Here is a 16,754-nt window from a genome sequence, read left to right on the forward strand (position 1 = left end):
GGGGGGGTGAGGGAGTGAAGAGGGGGGAGGGAGTGAGTGAAGAGAGAGCGAGGGGGGGAAGGAGTGAAGAGGGAGGGGAGGAGTGAAGAGGGAGCGAGGGGAGGGGAGGAGTGAAGAGGGAGCGAGGAGGGGGGAGGAGTGAAGAGGGGGCAGGTGGGAGAGGGTGAGGGGAGATAGAAGGGGAGAGGTAGGGGGTGAGGGGGAGATTCAGTATTTTATTGAATAGTCATTGTTTAGTAGCAGTTTATTAATGGCCCATATTTTCCTGGACCTACAGGTGTGTACGAGGTGCATATGCACCCGTGAGGTCCCCGCGAGGTCCCCGCGAGGTCCGGTATATGCGAAAATCCGGAACTTGCAATCTGTCAAAAATCCTCCCTGCTTTTACCAGGGTAAGAGTTTAAATGAACGTAAAAATAATGTTAAAAAAATTATTTAAATATTAAAACACCTGTAAAATAAGTTAAGGTTATTTTTAGCCCCCTTTAAATGTTTAGTTATTTTTAGCCCCCTTTAAACGTTTACAGTTAATTTTCAAACAATTAAATTTTTGTTTCAAATGTTTAATTAAAAATGATTTTTGAAAGATGTATTTGAAAAAAGAAGAAAAGTAAGCCTTGCATTTCTATAGCACATTTCACGACCACTGGATGTCTCAAAGCGCTTTACAGCCAATAAAGTACTTTTGGAGTGTAGTCACTGTTGTAATGTGGGAAATGCAGCAGCCAATTTTTGCACCGCAAGCTCCCACAAACAGCAATGTGATCGTGACCAGATGATCTGTTTTTGTTATGTTGATTGAGGGATAAATATTGGCAAGGACACCGAGGATAACTCCCCTGCTCTTCTTCGAAATATTGCCATGGGATCTTTTACATCCACCTGAGAGAGCAGACGGGGCCTCGTTTTAACATCTCCTCCAAAAGACGTCACCTCCGACAGTGCAGCACTCCCTCAGCACTGCACCGGAGTGTCAGCCTAGATTTATGTGCTCAAGTCCCTGGAGTGGGACGTAAGCATGAATGGGGATCCCCTTTTTTCATTGGTTGGGTCAGCTCACGTGATCCCTGGGATATGGTGGGCCTCCATGCGTGTCTGCGCATAGCAGCCCAGGAGCACGAGTCGCTCCGTTGATACCGAGGCACCAGGTAGGCGCAAATTTTATTTGCGGATCGGAGATATTTCCCCACCGGAAGCCTCCGACCGCAGATTCAGGCCCATTATGTTTTATATCCATCATGAGACTCTAGAAGTACAGCAGCTGATCACTGTAGCACACTTGATGTAGGCAATAAAGCGAACAATGGCTTTCTTCAGTGAAAAACATTTAACACTGCCCGTCTCTAACATCAGCCCTTTGATATAGCAAATTCTCCAACATTGTGACAAACTATGTTATTACCGTTTGCAGACTTTGTGCCTGTTTTCATTATTCATTAAGGGGTAAAGAAAAAAACTCGCCTTTATAGAACGCCTTTCACAACCTCAGGATGTCCTAAAGCACTTTACAGCCAATGAAGTACTTTTGAAGTGTAATCACTGGTGCATTGTAGGCAAATGGCAGCAAGGTCCCACAGACAGCAATGCATTCAACATATTAACGCTGAATGCACCAGATCCAGTGTGGTGGATTCTGGCAAATGAATCATACAATTCTGCTAATTGAGGTGAATCAGTAAATGTATTAAACTACGTGAGGGAGGCTCAGTAGATTACTAATGTCATCTGAATTTTAGAAACATAGAAACATAGAAAATAGATGCAGGAGTAGGCCATTCGGCCCTTCGAGCCTGCACCGCCATTCGATGAGTTCATGGCTGAACATGCAACCTCAGTACCCCATTCCTGCTTTCTCACCATACCCCTTGATCCCCTAGTAGTAAGGACTACATCTAACTCCTTTTTGAATATATTTAGTGAATTGGCCTCAACAACTTTCTGTGGTAGAGAATTCCACAGGTTCACCACCCTCTGGGTGAAGAAGTTTCTCCTCATCTCGGTCCTAAATGGCTTACCCCTTATCCTTAGACTGTGACCCTGGTTCTGGACTTCCCCAACATTGGGAACATTCTTCCTGCATCTAACCTGTCTAAACCCGTCAGAATTTTAAACGTTTCTATGAGGCCCCCTCTCATTCTTCTGAACTCCAGTGAATACAAACCCAGTTGATCCAGTCTTTCTTGATATGTCAGTCCCGCTATCCCGGGAATCAGTCTGGTGAACCTTCGCTGCTCTCCCTCAATAGCAAGAATGTCCTTCTTCAAGTTAGGAGACCAAAATTACACAATACTCCAGGTGTGGCCTCACCAAGGCCTTGTACAACTGTAGCAACACCTGGACTCAAATCCCCTCGCTATGAAGGCCAACATGCCATTTGCTTTATTAACCGCCTGCTGTACCTGCATACCAACCTTCAATGACTGATGTACCATGACACCCAGGTCTCGTTGCACCTCCCCTTTTCCTAATCTGTCACCATTCAGATAATAGTCTGTCTCTCTGTTTTTACCACCAAAGTGGATAACCTCACATTTATCCACATTATACTTCATCTGCCATGCATTTGCCCACTCACCTAACCTATCCAAGTCACTCTGCAGCCTCATAGCATCCTCCTCGCAGCTCACATTGCCACCCAACTTAGTGTCATCCGCAAATTTGGGGATACTACATTTAATCACCTCGTCCAAATCATTAATGTACAATGTAAACAGCTGGGGCCCAAGCACAGAACCTTGCGGTACCCCACTAGTCACTGCCTGCCATTCTGAAAAGTACCCATTTACTCCTACTCTTTGCTTCCTGTCTGACAACCAGTTCTCAATCTACGTCAGCACACTGCCCCCAATCCCATGTGCTTTAACTTTGCACATTAATCTCTTGTGTGGGACCTTGTCGAAAGCCTTCTGAAAGTCCAAATATACCACATCAACTGGTTCTCCCTTGTCCACTCTACTGGAAACATCCTCAAAAAATTCCAGAAAATTTGTCAAGCATGATTTCCCTTTCACAAATCCATGCTGACTTGGACCTATCATATCACCTCTTTCCAAATGCGCTGCTATGACATCCTTAATAATTGATACCATCATTTTACCCACTACTGATGTCAGCTGACTGGTCTATTATTGCCTGTTTTCTCTCTCCCTCCTTTTTTAAAAAGTGGGATTACATTGGTTACCCTCCACTCAAGTGCAAACCGTCCCTTTTGTACAGGTCCCACTTCCCCTAGAACTGGTTCCAATGTCCCAGGAATTTGAATCCCTCCCTCTTGCACCACTGCTCAAGCCACGTATTTATTCTAACTATCCTGCTCCCTCTACTCTGATTAGCATGTGGCACTGGTAGCAATCCAGAGATTACTACCTTTGAGGTCCTACTTTTTAATTTCACTCCTAGCTCCCTAAATTCAGCTTGTAGGACCTCTTCCCGCTTCTTACCTATATCGTTGGTACCTACATGTACCACGACAACTGGCTATTCACCCTCCCTCTCCAGAATGCTCTGCAGCCACTCCGAGACATCCTTGACCCTTGCACCAGCGAGGCAACATACCATCCTGGAGTCTCGGTTGCGGCCGCAGAAACTCCTATCTATTCCCCTTCCAATAGAGTCCCCTATCACTATAGCTCTTCTATGTTTCTATGTCTCTATGTTTCTAAGTGGAGGAAGTGCATCCGGGGGGGTGCTGAGCACCTTGAGTGTGATCGCCGAGAGCGTGCAGAAATCAAACGCAGGCAGCGGAAAGAGCGTGCAGCAAACCAATCCCACCCACCCATTTCCTTCAACGACTATCTGTCCCACCTGTGACAGGGACTGTGGCTCTCGTCTTGGACTGTTCAGCCATCAAAGAACTCACTTCAGGAGCGGAAGCAAGTCTTCCTCGATTCTGAGGGACTGCCTTTGATGATGATGAGTGTGTGTGAGAGAACTCCCAATATATTTTTGTAAAGCAATTTAGTGAAGGGAATTACATAACTGATTCTTGTAATGCTGTGTGAGTGTAGCTCTCTAAACCTTGCCATTAGTTCTTGTATTAAACACTGGATTCATGTCTGAATAGAAGATGTAAGGATTTGATTTCAGCAGCAGTGCATTCTTCAACAAGATTCCCGTTCAAACTTTGGCCTAATGATTTTTGCCTAAAATTTCTGATGTTCAAAAACGTACTTTTGTAGGAAGAATTTTGTATTTATGTCGCGCCTGTCACTCCCTCAGCACGGCACTGGAGTATCAGCCTAGATTATGTGCTTAAGTCTCGAGGCTTGAGCCCACGACCTCTGGCACAGAAGCGACACTGCTACCCATTGAGCTAAGGTGGAAACTTTGTTGCTACAGAACTAACAAATATACTTAGCTACAGAGGGAACATTTCTTGTTGATGTGAAATGCCCGAGAGTTACGGTTCACTGAGATTTCCCCCTCAATGTTTAAGCAGTAACAAACCTCAATGCCTTGAAGGCACCTAAAAAAAAAACTAGGCTAACACTCCAATGCAGTGCTGAGGGAGCGCTGCACTGTCAGCGGTGCCGTCTTTTGGATGAGGCCCCATCTGCCCCCTCAAGTGGGCGTAAAAGATCACATGGCACTATTTCAAAGAAGAGCATGGGAGTTATCCCCGGTGTCCTGGCCAATCTTTTTCCCTCAATCAACATAGTCAATCTAAGATTGTAATGATCACTGGCATGGTTCAAATGATTGATTAAATGCATGCGTTGGAGTTCATGATAGTTTGGCTTTACTTTAACTGATTATTATACCCGAGTCAATGTTCTCAAACTTAAAAAAAAACATTTTTCCACTTGAATTGTGTAAAATCTTTCCAGAGAGGCACAGATAGAATTCTGAAAGTGTGACCAGTCCCAAGTTGATACCAATGATCTCACACCGACCACTGTATAGGATCACACACAGACAAAAGAAAAATCGCCTACCTGAAAAAGCTTGAAAGTGTTTATTCTGAGCAGAATCCTGCAGCAATGCCACACTGGACTTGTGTGCGCGCAACAGAATGTTGTTTTTTTAAATTCTCATGATGCTCTTGGTCAATTTGTGGTGATTATCATTTCCTTTAACCAGAAGTAGTAACTACTGAAATGAATATTCCAGTGCAGCAGTTTAGCTTGGTTGACTTCTGCTTCAGAATCGCATTGTGACTTTAAAATAAATAGCGATGCACAATGGGGAAATGAGTTATTTGGAGTTGTTTTCGTTCAGAGGTCTAACTATGCATTTTATGGTTTCCTTGCGTATGCCCGTTCCATATCACACCAAGATTTTAAACTTTTAAATTTTACAAAAAAACATTCGGCACTTTATTACTGATGTGATGTATGGAGAGTTTGCAGTTGCCAGATTTGAGTTTAAATACAGCATTCCGTGCCAGCTTGGTTAGACCACACTTGGAGCACTGTGCACCATTCTGGTCTCCATATTATAAAAATGATAGAGACACTGGAGAAGGTGTTTAAAAAAAAAAAGATTCACAAGGACAATACCAGCCAACGATACAAAGTTGGGAGGAAAAGCATTGTGTGAGGAGGACACATAACATCTGCAAAAGGACATACAGGCTAAGTGAGTGGGCAAAAATTTGGCAGATGGAGTATAATGTTGGAAAATGTGAGGTCATGCACTTTGGCAGAAAAAAATCAAAGAGCAAGTTATTATTTAAATGAAGAAAGATTGCAAAGTACAGCAGGATCTGGGGGTACTTGTACATGAAACACAAAAGAATAGTATGCAGGTACAGCAAGTGATCAGGAAGGCCAATGGTATCTTGGCCTTTATTGCAAAGGGGATGGAGTATAAAAGCAGGGAAGTCTTGCTACAGTTATACAGGGTATTGATGAGGCCATACCTGGAATACTGCGTGCAGTTTTGGTTTCCATATTTACGAAAAGATATACTTGCTTTAGAGACAGTTCAGAGAAGGTTCACTAGGTTGATTCCGGGGATGAGGGGGTTGACTTATGAGGAAAGATTGAGTAGGTTGGGCCTCTACTCATTGGAGTTCAGAAGAATGAGAGGTGATCTTATCGAAACATATAAGATTATGAGGGGGCTGGACAAGGTGGATGCATAGAGGATGTTTCCACTGATGGGGGGTGACTAAAACTAGAGGGCATGATCATAGAAGAAGGGGCCGCCCATTTAAAACAGAGATGAGGAGAAATTTCTTCTGAGAGTTGTAAATCTGTGGAATTCGCTGTCTCAGAGAGCTGTGGAAGTTGGGACATTGAATAAATTTAAGACAGAAATAGACAGTTTCTTAAACGAATAGGGGATAAGGGGTTATGGGGAGCGGGCGGGGAAGTGGACCTGAGTCCATGATCAGATCAGCCATGATCATATAAAATGGCGGAGCAGGCTCGAGGGGCCGTATGGTCTACTCCTGTTCCTATTTCTTATGTTCTTATCAGGAAAGGCTGACAGACTGGGCAAGTTTCCTCTGGAAAAGAGAAGATTGAAGGGTGATCTGATAGAGGATTTCAAGATGATGAAAGGGTTTCATCGAGTAGAATTGGAGAAAGTGTTTCCACTGCTGGGGGAGACCAAAACTAGGGGTCATCCATATAAGCTCGTCACTAATAAATCCAATATGGAATTCAGGAGAAACTTCTTTCATCATAGGCAGCCCCTCGAAATCGAGGAAGACTTGCTTCCACTCTAAAACTGAGTTCTCAGGTGGCTGCACAGTCCAATAAGGGAATTACAGTCTCTGTCACAGGTGGGACAGATAGTCGTTGAGGGAAGGCTTGCCGCACGCTCCTTCCGCTGCCTGCACTTGCTTTCTGCATGCTCTCGGCGACGAGACTCGAGGTGCTCAGCAGCCTCCCGGATGCTCTTCCTCCACTTTGGGTGATCTTGGACCAGGGATTCCCAGGTGTCGGTGGGGATGTTCCACTTGATCAAAGAGGTTTTGAGGGTGTCCTTGAAACATTTCCTCTGCCCACCTGGGGCTTGCCTGCTGTGTAGGAGTTCCGAGTAGAGCGCTTGCTTTGGGAGTCTTGTATCAGGCATGTGGACGATGTGGCCCGAAGCTGGTCGAGTGTGGTCAGTGCTTCGATGCTGGGGATGTTGGCCTGAGTGAGAACACGGATATTGGTGCGTCTATCCTCCCAGTAGATTTGCAGGATCTTGCGGAGGCAGTGCTGGTGGTACTTCTCCAGCGCTTTGAGGTGTCTACTGTATATAGTCCACATCTCTGAGCCATACAGGAGGGCGGGTATCACTACTGCCCTGTAGATGATAAGCTTGATGCTAAATTTGAGATCCTGGTCTTCAAACACACTCTTCCTCAGGCGACCGAACGCTGCACTGGCACATTGGAGGGGTGTTGGACTTCGTCATTGATGTCTGTCCTTGCTGATAATAGGCTCCCGAGGTATGCAAAATGGTTCACGTTGTCCAAGGCCGCGCCGAAACTTCTTTATCCAGAGAGTGGTGAGAATGTGGAACTCGCTGCCACAGGGAGGGGTTGAGGCGAATAGCACAGATGTATTTAAGGGGAAGCTGGATAAACACATGAGGGAGAAAGGAATAGAAGGATGTGCTGATGGGGTTAGATGAAAAGAGGGAGCAGGTATGTGTGAAGTATAAACGTCGGCATAGACCAGTTGGGCCAAATGGCCTGTTTCTATGCTGTTGATGCAATGTAACCTTTCATGAAAGCTGGGCTGGGGTTGAACAATGAGATTAAGGTAAGCTAAACCTCAGATTTGGTGGTGATTCTGGCAGTCCCATACCGTGTTGTATAAGCTAAGTAGAACGAGACTGATTTCAGTGTTGAATATGACATTTTGTTGAAAAGCCATCTGAAATCCAAGATGCAGCACCAGAAGTTCTGTCAACTTACAGCAAGACTGATCTGATATAAGGTCATGCTTTCAGCTGTCTCGGCCCTAAAGCTCTGGAATTCCCTCCCTAAACTTCTCCGCTTCTCTTTCCTCCTTTTAAGACTTTTTTTGGCGGCGAGCGGTTAGGATTTGGAATGCGCTGCCTGAAAGGGTGGTGGAGGTAGATTCAATTGTGGCCTTCAAAAGGGAATTGGTGGTCTGTCTGAAGGGAAAAAAATTGCAGGGCTACTGGGGAAGCGGGGTGGGGGCAGGGGTGGGGGGCGGTGGAACTAGCTGAAGTGCTCTTGCAGAGAGCCGTTACGGGCTTGATGGGCCGGATGGTGTCTCTTTGTGTTGTAACCATTCTATGATTCTATCTCACGAGTATTACTGACCCATATGGTACTGTAGCTTGAGTTCTGAAAGGCCCACCAGAGAAATGAACTGCCCCCCTTCCCACTTATTTCATCTAGACTATGGTATCCCAAATGATTAGCGGGGAGGTAGAAGTGAAATCAAGTGTCACATGCAATAAAAGCTCTGGTTATTAGCCTGGAAATAGCAATGGTGCCAAAGCTGATGGAAACCTTACAGAATCTCCATTGTCATGTGTCTCACATGACTGTATATAACTGTATCTTACCATGCTATACATGACTGTAACTGGATATGACCTGTAACAATAAGCATACCTAACCACTAGGGGTTCACTTGCAGGAGACACTCCATACCTTCCCCACTGTGGTATATAAAGGGAGGTCTCAGGCAAGTGCAGCACTGGAGAGCTGGAATTAAAGGTGCAGGTCCTGAGTGACCTTGACTTCAGCATGTGTCTTGTGTAAGTCAGTACATTAGAGTCAGGACTTAACAGTGGCGATGAGTTACGGGATCACAGAATCCACAGAATGGCTACCAACAGCTCAGATGAGAAATACAATGCTGGAGACAATTGGGATGACTTTATAGAAAGGCTCCAGCAAAGCTTTGTGACCAAAGACTGGCTGGGCGACGATAAGGCAGACAAGAGAAGAGCCCACCTCTTGACCAGCTGTGGCTCGAAAACATACGCTTTAATGAAAGACCTGCTGGCACCCGAGAAACCAGCAAGCAAGTCGTTTGAGGAGTTGAGCACACAGGTGAGAGACCACCTGAAGCCAGGGAGCAGCCTACACATGGCCAGACACAGGTTCTACAACTACAGACGCTGTGTGGGCCAAAGCATACCCAACTTTGTGGCGGAACGTCGGAGGCTGGCTAGTTCATGTGAGTTCCCCAATGAACTAAGGAGAGAAGTACTGAGAGATTTTTTGATTGAAGGAATAGGCCACGCAGGCATATTCCGAAAGCTTATAGAGATTAAGAACTTGACTCTAGAGGCAGCAGCACTGGTCGCACAGACGTTCTTGGCAGGCGAAGAAGAATCGAGGCTGATCTATACTTCGGGTATGACAACCAACGAGGCATCGGAACAAGGAGTTCACATTGTGAAACAAACTGCTACCCCCACACACAGACAAAGGCAGGAGAGCATGCCTTCAACAGCAGACAGTGGCGCCAGAAGCCATCAAAATCAAGGGCCACATGAACGGCCGATCACACCTCATCAACCCACAATGCGAGCACTCAACAACAGATTGAGAGAAGCTCAAGGGAGATCAGCCAGACGCAGCTCATCCATCGGATACAGTGGAAACAGTCTGTGTTGGAGATGTGGGGGAAGGCACTCAACCAGGGTGTGTCGATTTCAGCATGCCGTTTGCGGAAACTGCAACTACATAGGGCATCTGGCTCGCATGTGCAGAAAAACAGTAGCTCGGCTGGTATACGAATCGGAAGGGTCGGAAAGCGGACCAGAAGACGGTTGGAACAGTGCACGGGCCTACGAGGTACAGCGGGTTAACACGATCAATAACCACTGTTCTTACACCAAGACGCCTCCAATTATGATGAGGGTTCTACTCAACGGGATACCCATCAACATGGAACTGGACACGGGGGCCAGTCAATCCCTCATGAGCGTTCAACAATTTGAACACCTGTGGCAGCACAAAAGCAACAGACCAAAACTCACAAAGATCGACACCAAACTAAGGACCTATACAAAATAAATCGTCCCAGTCCTTGGCAGCGCCATGCTCTCAGTCACACACAAAGGGACGGTGCATCCACTTTCCCTGTGGATTGTCCCCGGGGATCTCCCAGCCCTGTTGGAGAGAAGCTGGCTAGCAGAACTTAATTGGAAATGGGATGATGTTCACGCCATGTCGTCAGAGGAACGGACCTCCTGCTCAACAGTTCTAAGCCGTTTTGAACATCTCTTTCAGCCAGGTGTGGGCACCTTCAAAGGGGCGAAAGTTAGAATCTACATCACACACAATGCCAGACCGGTCCATCACAAGGCTAATGTGATGAGGGAAAAGATTGAAAACGAACTGTACCGGCTTCTGCGGAAAGGCATAATTTCTCCCGTGGAATTCATCGTCCCCGTCATGAAGCCTGATGGATCCGTGCGAATCTGTGGGGATTACAAGTCTACCATAAACAAAGTCCCCCTACAGGACCAATACCCGCTGCCCAGAGCGGGGGACTTATTTGCCACGTTGGCTGGAGGAAAACTTTTCTCGAAACTTGACCTCACACCTGCTTATATGACGCAAGAACTGACCGAGTCCAAGCTACTCACCACCATCAACACACATCGAGGCCTTTTTGTGTACAATCGATGCCCATTCGGCATCAAGTCGGCAGCTGCTATATTCCACGCAACATGGAAAGTCTGCTCAAGTCCATCCCGGGGGCGGTTGTGTTTCAAGATGACATACTCATCACGGGCAGGGACACCTACTCTCATCTCCGCATTCTTGAGGAAGTACTAAGTCGATTGGATCAGGTAGGCCCAAGAGTTAAGAAATCCAAGTGTCTGTTTCTCACGCCTGAGGTTGAATTTTTGGGCAGAAGGATTGCCGCTGATGGAATCCGCCCAACCGAATCCAAAACCGAAGCAATTCGCCTGGCACCCAGGCCCCGGAATGTCTCGGAACTGCACGCTTTTCTCGGGCTGCTCAATTACTTTGGGAACTTTATGCAGAACTTGAGCACGCTGCTGGAGCCTCTCCATGTGCTACTCAAAAAGGGGTGCGATTGGTTTTGGGGGGACGCCCAAGAACGCGCCTTCAATAAGGCACGCAACCTTCTATGTTCTAAGAGTGTTTTAGCCTTTTTTGACCCAGGTAAAAAGTTAGTCCTTACGTGTGATGCATCAGTATACGGGGTCGGGTGCGTTTTACAGCACGTCAATGATGCGGGTAAATTGCAGCCCGTTGCTTATGCCTCCAGGTCACGTTCGCGGGAGGAGCGCGGGTACGGTATGGTTGAGAATGAGGCGCTCGCATGCATGTACGGTGTCAAAAAGATGCACCAATACTTTTTCGGGGCCAAGTTTGCGTTAGAAACCGACCACAAACCCCTCACGTCCCTACTATCCGAGTGCAAGGTAATCAACGCCTCGGCGAGCATTCAGTGGTGGGCACTCATGCTGGCGGCTTACGACTACACGATCAGGCACAGACAACTCTGCCGACACGCTTAGCAGGCTACCACTGGCGACCACAGAAGGGTCCGACGAACAGGACTGTGAGATAGTCGTGGCAATCAATGCTTTTGAATCCACAGGTTCGCACATGACAGCTCGCCAAATCAGAGCCTGGACGACCAGCGACCCCACGTTATCTCTAGTTAAAAGATGCGTTTTAACCGGTGACTGGGCAGAGGCTCGCGATGCCTGCCCCAAGGAGGTCAAACCCTTCCATAGGCGCATACATGAACTCTCACTACAGACAGACTGCCTGATGTGGGGCAGCCGAGTGGTTATGCCCTTAGGAGGCAGGGCGGCGTTTGTCCGGGAGCTCCATCGCGAGCACCCGGGGATCGTTGTCATGAAGGCCATTGCCAGATCCCACGTCTGGTGGCCTGGCATTGACGCGGACTTGGAGCTCTGCATCTGTCGGTGCCCAACTCAGCAATGCACCCAGGGAGCCCCCCCTCCGCCCCTGGCCCACCAAACCGTGGTCGCAGGTGCATGTAGACTATGCGGGCCCATTTATGGGCAAAATGTTCCTCGTAGTCGTTGATGCATTTTCAAAATGGATCGAGTGCACCATTTTAAACTCGAGCACCACCTTCACCACTGTGGAGAGCCTTAGAACCATGCTTGCAACGCACGGAATTCCTGACATATTGGTCAGTGACAATGGTCCGTGCTTCACCAGCGCAGAATTCCAAGACTTTATAATTGACCACGGCATAAATCACGTCAAGACGGCACCGTTCAAGCCGGCCTCCAATGGCCAGGCGGAGAGAGCAGTGCAAATCATTAAACAAGGCATGCTTAAAATCCAAGGTCCCATGCTGCAGGGTCGCCTGTCGCGACTGCTGCTGGCATATAGATCTCGTCCGCACTCACTGACTGGGATCCCCCCGCGCAACTGTTGATGAAACGAACCTTAAAGACCGGGCTCTCGTTAATCCTCCCAGACATGCACGAAATCGTTGAGGCAAAGCGCCTTAAGCTGACTGAGTACCATGAAATTCGAGATGGAGATGGAATGAGATAGGGGACAAAGTGTTTGTACTAAACTATGGCAGGGGTCCCAAATGGCTTGCAGGAACAGTAATGGGCAAGGAAGGAAACAGGCTACTGGTAGTACAAATGGACAATGGCAAAACCTGCCGGAGGCATGTAGACCAAGTCAAAAGCAGATTTACCAACAACACTGCGGAATCAGAGGCAGACTACAATGTGGAACTCGTACCACACCTGGTGGACAGACAGAGGGAACAACCTGAGGAAAGGGCAATCCCAACAGACAGCCCAGGCGAGTCAACAACAATCACACCAATCGAAACAGACAGCCCAGGCGAGATACCAGCAACCACACCCAAAGAAAAACAGACACCAAGGCAAACAACTCAGATGCTCCACGTGAGAGCGTAGACTACCTGAGAGGCTGAACCTATAAAGACAATAAGACCTTGGGGGAAGGTGATGGCATGTATCTTGCATTATTATATATAACTGTATCCTAACATGCTGTACATGATTGTAATAAGATATGACCTGTATCCACCAGCATACCTTACCACCAGGGGTGCACTTGCAAAAGACAGGTATATAAGGACAGGTCTCAGGCAAGTGCGGCATTCCAGAGCTGTGAAATAAAGGTGCAGGTTCAGAGTGACCTTGACTTCACTACATGCCTCGCGTGAATCTGTACTGAGGGAACAGGACTTTCCTATATAAATGCACATTCCTTCTTGTCATGTCCTTTCTAGGAAAGAGGAATTATAAGAAGTATAGTGGCCTTTTGTCAGCTGATCACTGTTTGCACAATAGCTGCAGCCCACAGTGTTTGCGTTTGCAGAATTGATCTGAAATGGCAGTGTATGTTGGGAAAGTTACTGAATAACTTTTATGCTTTCAGCGATTGGAATTTTATGTGCTAGGGTTGGTTGTGCTCCAGGATTGTGATGAAAAGAATGTATTTAATGTACAGCATCAAACAACAATTCGGCAAGAAACCAGGCACGCTCCCACAAGAGGATGCAGCAAAAGATGACTTATCTTGAATACAGAAATTGAAGTGAGACTTGGGTCAATAATACAGGCTGTTTTGCTCTTTTCACTTTGTTGCTTTTAACGTCGAATTACCCGCGCACACTCAGTTGTAGTAAAGGCCGGATCTTTATTTAGACATTCAGACATTCACAAGCCAACAACTCTGCTTGCAAAGGCAGTTCTTCCAGAAGTTACACATCTTTCGAGATTTCAGTGTCTTTTTTTTTCCAAAAATATACTTTATTCATATAAAATTTTCACAATACATTGGAAAATAGCTCAGTACCTTGCGGTCAGCAATTCCATACAATTCGTTTGGATGCTGACAGCAGTTCCATACAATGTACTAGCGTGCATTTCATTTCAAGGTACAGTTTAGTACATTCCATAAATCACGTTACATGTAGTACTGTGCAAATAAGGGTATTACATGGAGCAGATGAGAACAGGTTTACATTAGATTCCAGGATACATTTCAATACCAATCACGTTACATGTAGCACCGTGCAGATGAAAGCAGTACACGGAACGGATGGGGATACATTTACATTTCTTTACAAGTTACTAAACAGTGCAGAGACTTTCTTTACACATGGCACAACACAGGTGTTTTTCAGTACATGGTGCTCTATGTATACAAGCAGATTAACAAGTACAGCCCGAGGGGGGTCTGATTCCATCCCCTGGGTTTACTGTGGCGGAAGGGCCTTAAACTGTGGCTCTTCCCCACCGTGCCTTTGCGGCAACTGCACCAACCTTTAGTGCGTCCCTCAACACATACTCCTGGACCTTGGATTGCGCCAGTCTGCAACACTCGGCCGTGGATATCTACTTGCTCTGGAAGACCAGCAAGTTTCGGCAAGACCATCGAGTTGATGGCTCTCCAGCAGCAGATGATGTCTGTCTCGGTGCGTCCCTGGGAACAGTCGCAGAGCGCAGAGTCCTGTGTTATGGAGCTGCTTGGGATGAACCTCGACAGCAACCACTGCATCTCCTTCCAGACCTGCCTTGCAAAGGTGCAATCCCGAAGGAGATGGCTGACAGTCTCGTCCGCAGCACAGCCAACTCGGGGGCAGAGTGCCGTGTCTCTGAAACCCCAGCTGTGCATGAAGGATCTGATGGGTAGGGCCCTTCTCACCGGCAACCAAGCTACGTCTTGGTGCTTGTGTGAAAGTTGTGGCGATGAGACATTCTGCCAAACGAGTTCGACAGTCTGCTCGGGGAACCGTCTGACAGGATCCATCATCTCCTTTTGTCGGGCATCCAGGACCTTGCGTGCCGACCAATGCTTTATGGCCTTGTGGTCAAAGGTGTTTTTCTTGGAAAACTTTTCCACAAAGGACAGGTGGTGGGGCATGGTCCAACTGGTTGGAGCGTTCCGCGGCAGCCTGGCCAGACCCATCCTTCGCAACACCGAGGACAGAAAGAATCTCAGCATGTACTGACACTTGGTGGTTGCATACGAAGGGTCTATGCACAGCTTGATGCACAAAGGTGGCCTTCAGGATGAGGGCCACGTTCGGAACGTCCTTTCCCCCCTTGTCCAGAGATTTGTACATCGTGTCTCTGCGGACACAGTCCATTTTCGATCTCCAGACGAAATGGAAGATGGCTCGGGTGACTACCACGACACAGGAGTGGGGTATGGGCCAGACCTGCGCCACGTACAACAACACCGAGAGAACCTCATTCCTGATGACCAGATTCTTTCCTGCAATGGAAAGCGAGCACAGCTTCCACCATCTCAGTTTATGTTTCGCTTTAGCGATACGTTCCTTCCAGTTTTTGACGCACGCCCGGTCCACTTCGAACTATATTCCCAAAACCTTCAGGTAATCTGACTTCACGGTGAAGGGAATAAAGGATCGGTCGGACCAGCTTCCAAAGAATATGGCCTCGCTTTTGCTGCAATTTACCTTCGCTCCCGATGCCAGTTCAAACTGGTCACAGATTGTGAGCAATCCGCGGACCGACTGCGGAGCCAAGCAAAAGACGGTGACGTCGTCCATTTACAGGGAGGTCTTGACCTGAGCGCCTCCGCTGCCTGGGATTGTCACGCCCTCCAATGCCCGCATCCTTCCTGATGGACTCGGCAAAGGGCTCGATGCAGCACACAAACAAGACAGAGGAAAGGGGACAGTCTTGCCTGACTCCAGACCTGATCAGAAAGCTTTCAGTTTCCCACCCATTGATTAGAACTGTGCTGCTGATGTCTGTGTAGAGCAGTTGGATCCAATTGCGGATACCCTCCCAAAACCCCATCTTGGAGAGCACGTCCATCAGGTACGTGTGCGATATCCTGTCAAAAGGCCTTCTCCCGGTCCAAGCTGATTAAACAGGTGTCCACCCTCCTGTCCTGCGCGGAGGCAATCGTATCGCGAGGCAATCAGAGATCTTCCTGCTGGGGACAGCGCAGATCTGGTCCAGGTGCATCACCAGCTCCAGAGCAGACTTGACCCTGTTGGCAATGACCTTTGACAGGATCTTGTAGTCCACATTGAGCAGCGAAATGGACCGCCAGTTTTTGATTTCCTCCCTCTTCCCCTTTCTGCTTGTAGATGAGGGTGATGATGCCTTTCCTCATTGATTCCGACATGCTGCCGGCCAGAAGCATACCCACCTTCCCTTCCAGCAAGTCTGGGCCCATCCAGTCCCACAGAGCCGAATACAACTCGACCGGTAAGCTGTCGCTTCCGGGAGTTTTACTCGTCGCGAGGGACCGGACGGCCTTTGTCAGCTCGGCCAGAGTTAGTGGGTGGTCCAGACTCTCCCGCTCGCTGTCGTCTAAGACCTCCGAGATAGATGACAGGAAAGACTGGGAGGTCACGTGGTCTGTGGGCTTGACGTCGTACAGCCCGGCATAGAAGCAAAGACGTCACAGAACCATCTTCTTCCTGGAGGTTGGTGATCACAGAGCTCCCTCTGTACCTTTTGGAAGAAGAAACGCGAACAAGTCTCATCCTGCTCGACGGAGCGGACTCTGGAGCGGAAGATGATTTTGGAGGACTCTGAGGCAAAGAGCGAGGCTTGCTGGCCCTTCACCTCTTGGAGTTCCTCCACGACATCGACCCCCATCGACTGCAGCAGGAGCAGGTTTTGCATGCTGTTCTGGAGTTGGGACAATTCCCTCTGTCTCCCTCTCGCCTCTTGAACACCTTTGAGCGTGAAGAACCTCTTGATGTTTGTCTTGATTGTTTCCCACCAGTGCATCGGGGAATCACAGAGTGGTTTTACGGTTCTCCAACCTTTGTAATCCCTCTCGAGTTCCTCAACGTTTTCCGGGGTCAACAGTTTCACGTTGA

The 16,754-nt window shown here is 47.7% G+C and overlaps 1 protein-coding gene across 1 annotated transcript in view; it reads left to right on the top strand.

Annotated features, from left to right (window-relative positions):
• LOC139266002 (mediator of RNA polymerase II transcription subunit 12-like protein) overlaps positions 1-16,754 on the top strand; it is a 799,024-nt gene that overhangs the window by 308,129 nt on the left and 474,141 nt on the right. The window lies entirely within an intron of this gene.

Source organism: Pristiophorus japonicus, chromosome 6 (assembly GCF_044704955.1).
Source record: "Pristiophorus japonicus isolate sPriJap1 chromosome 6, sPriJap1.hap1, whole genome shotgun sequence".
Lineage (NCBI taxonomy): Eukaryota > Metazoa > Chordata > Chondrichthyes > Pristiophoridae > Pristiophorus > Pristiophorus japonicus.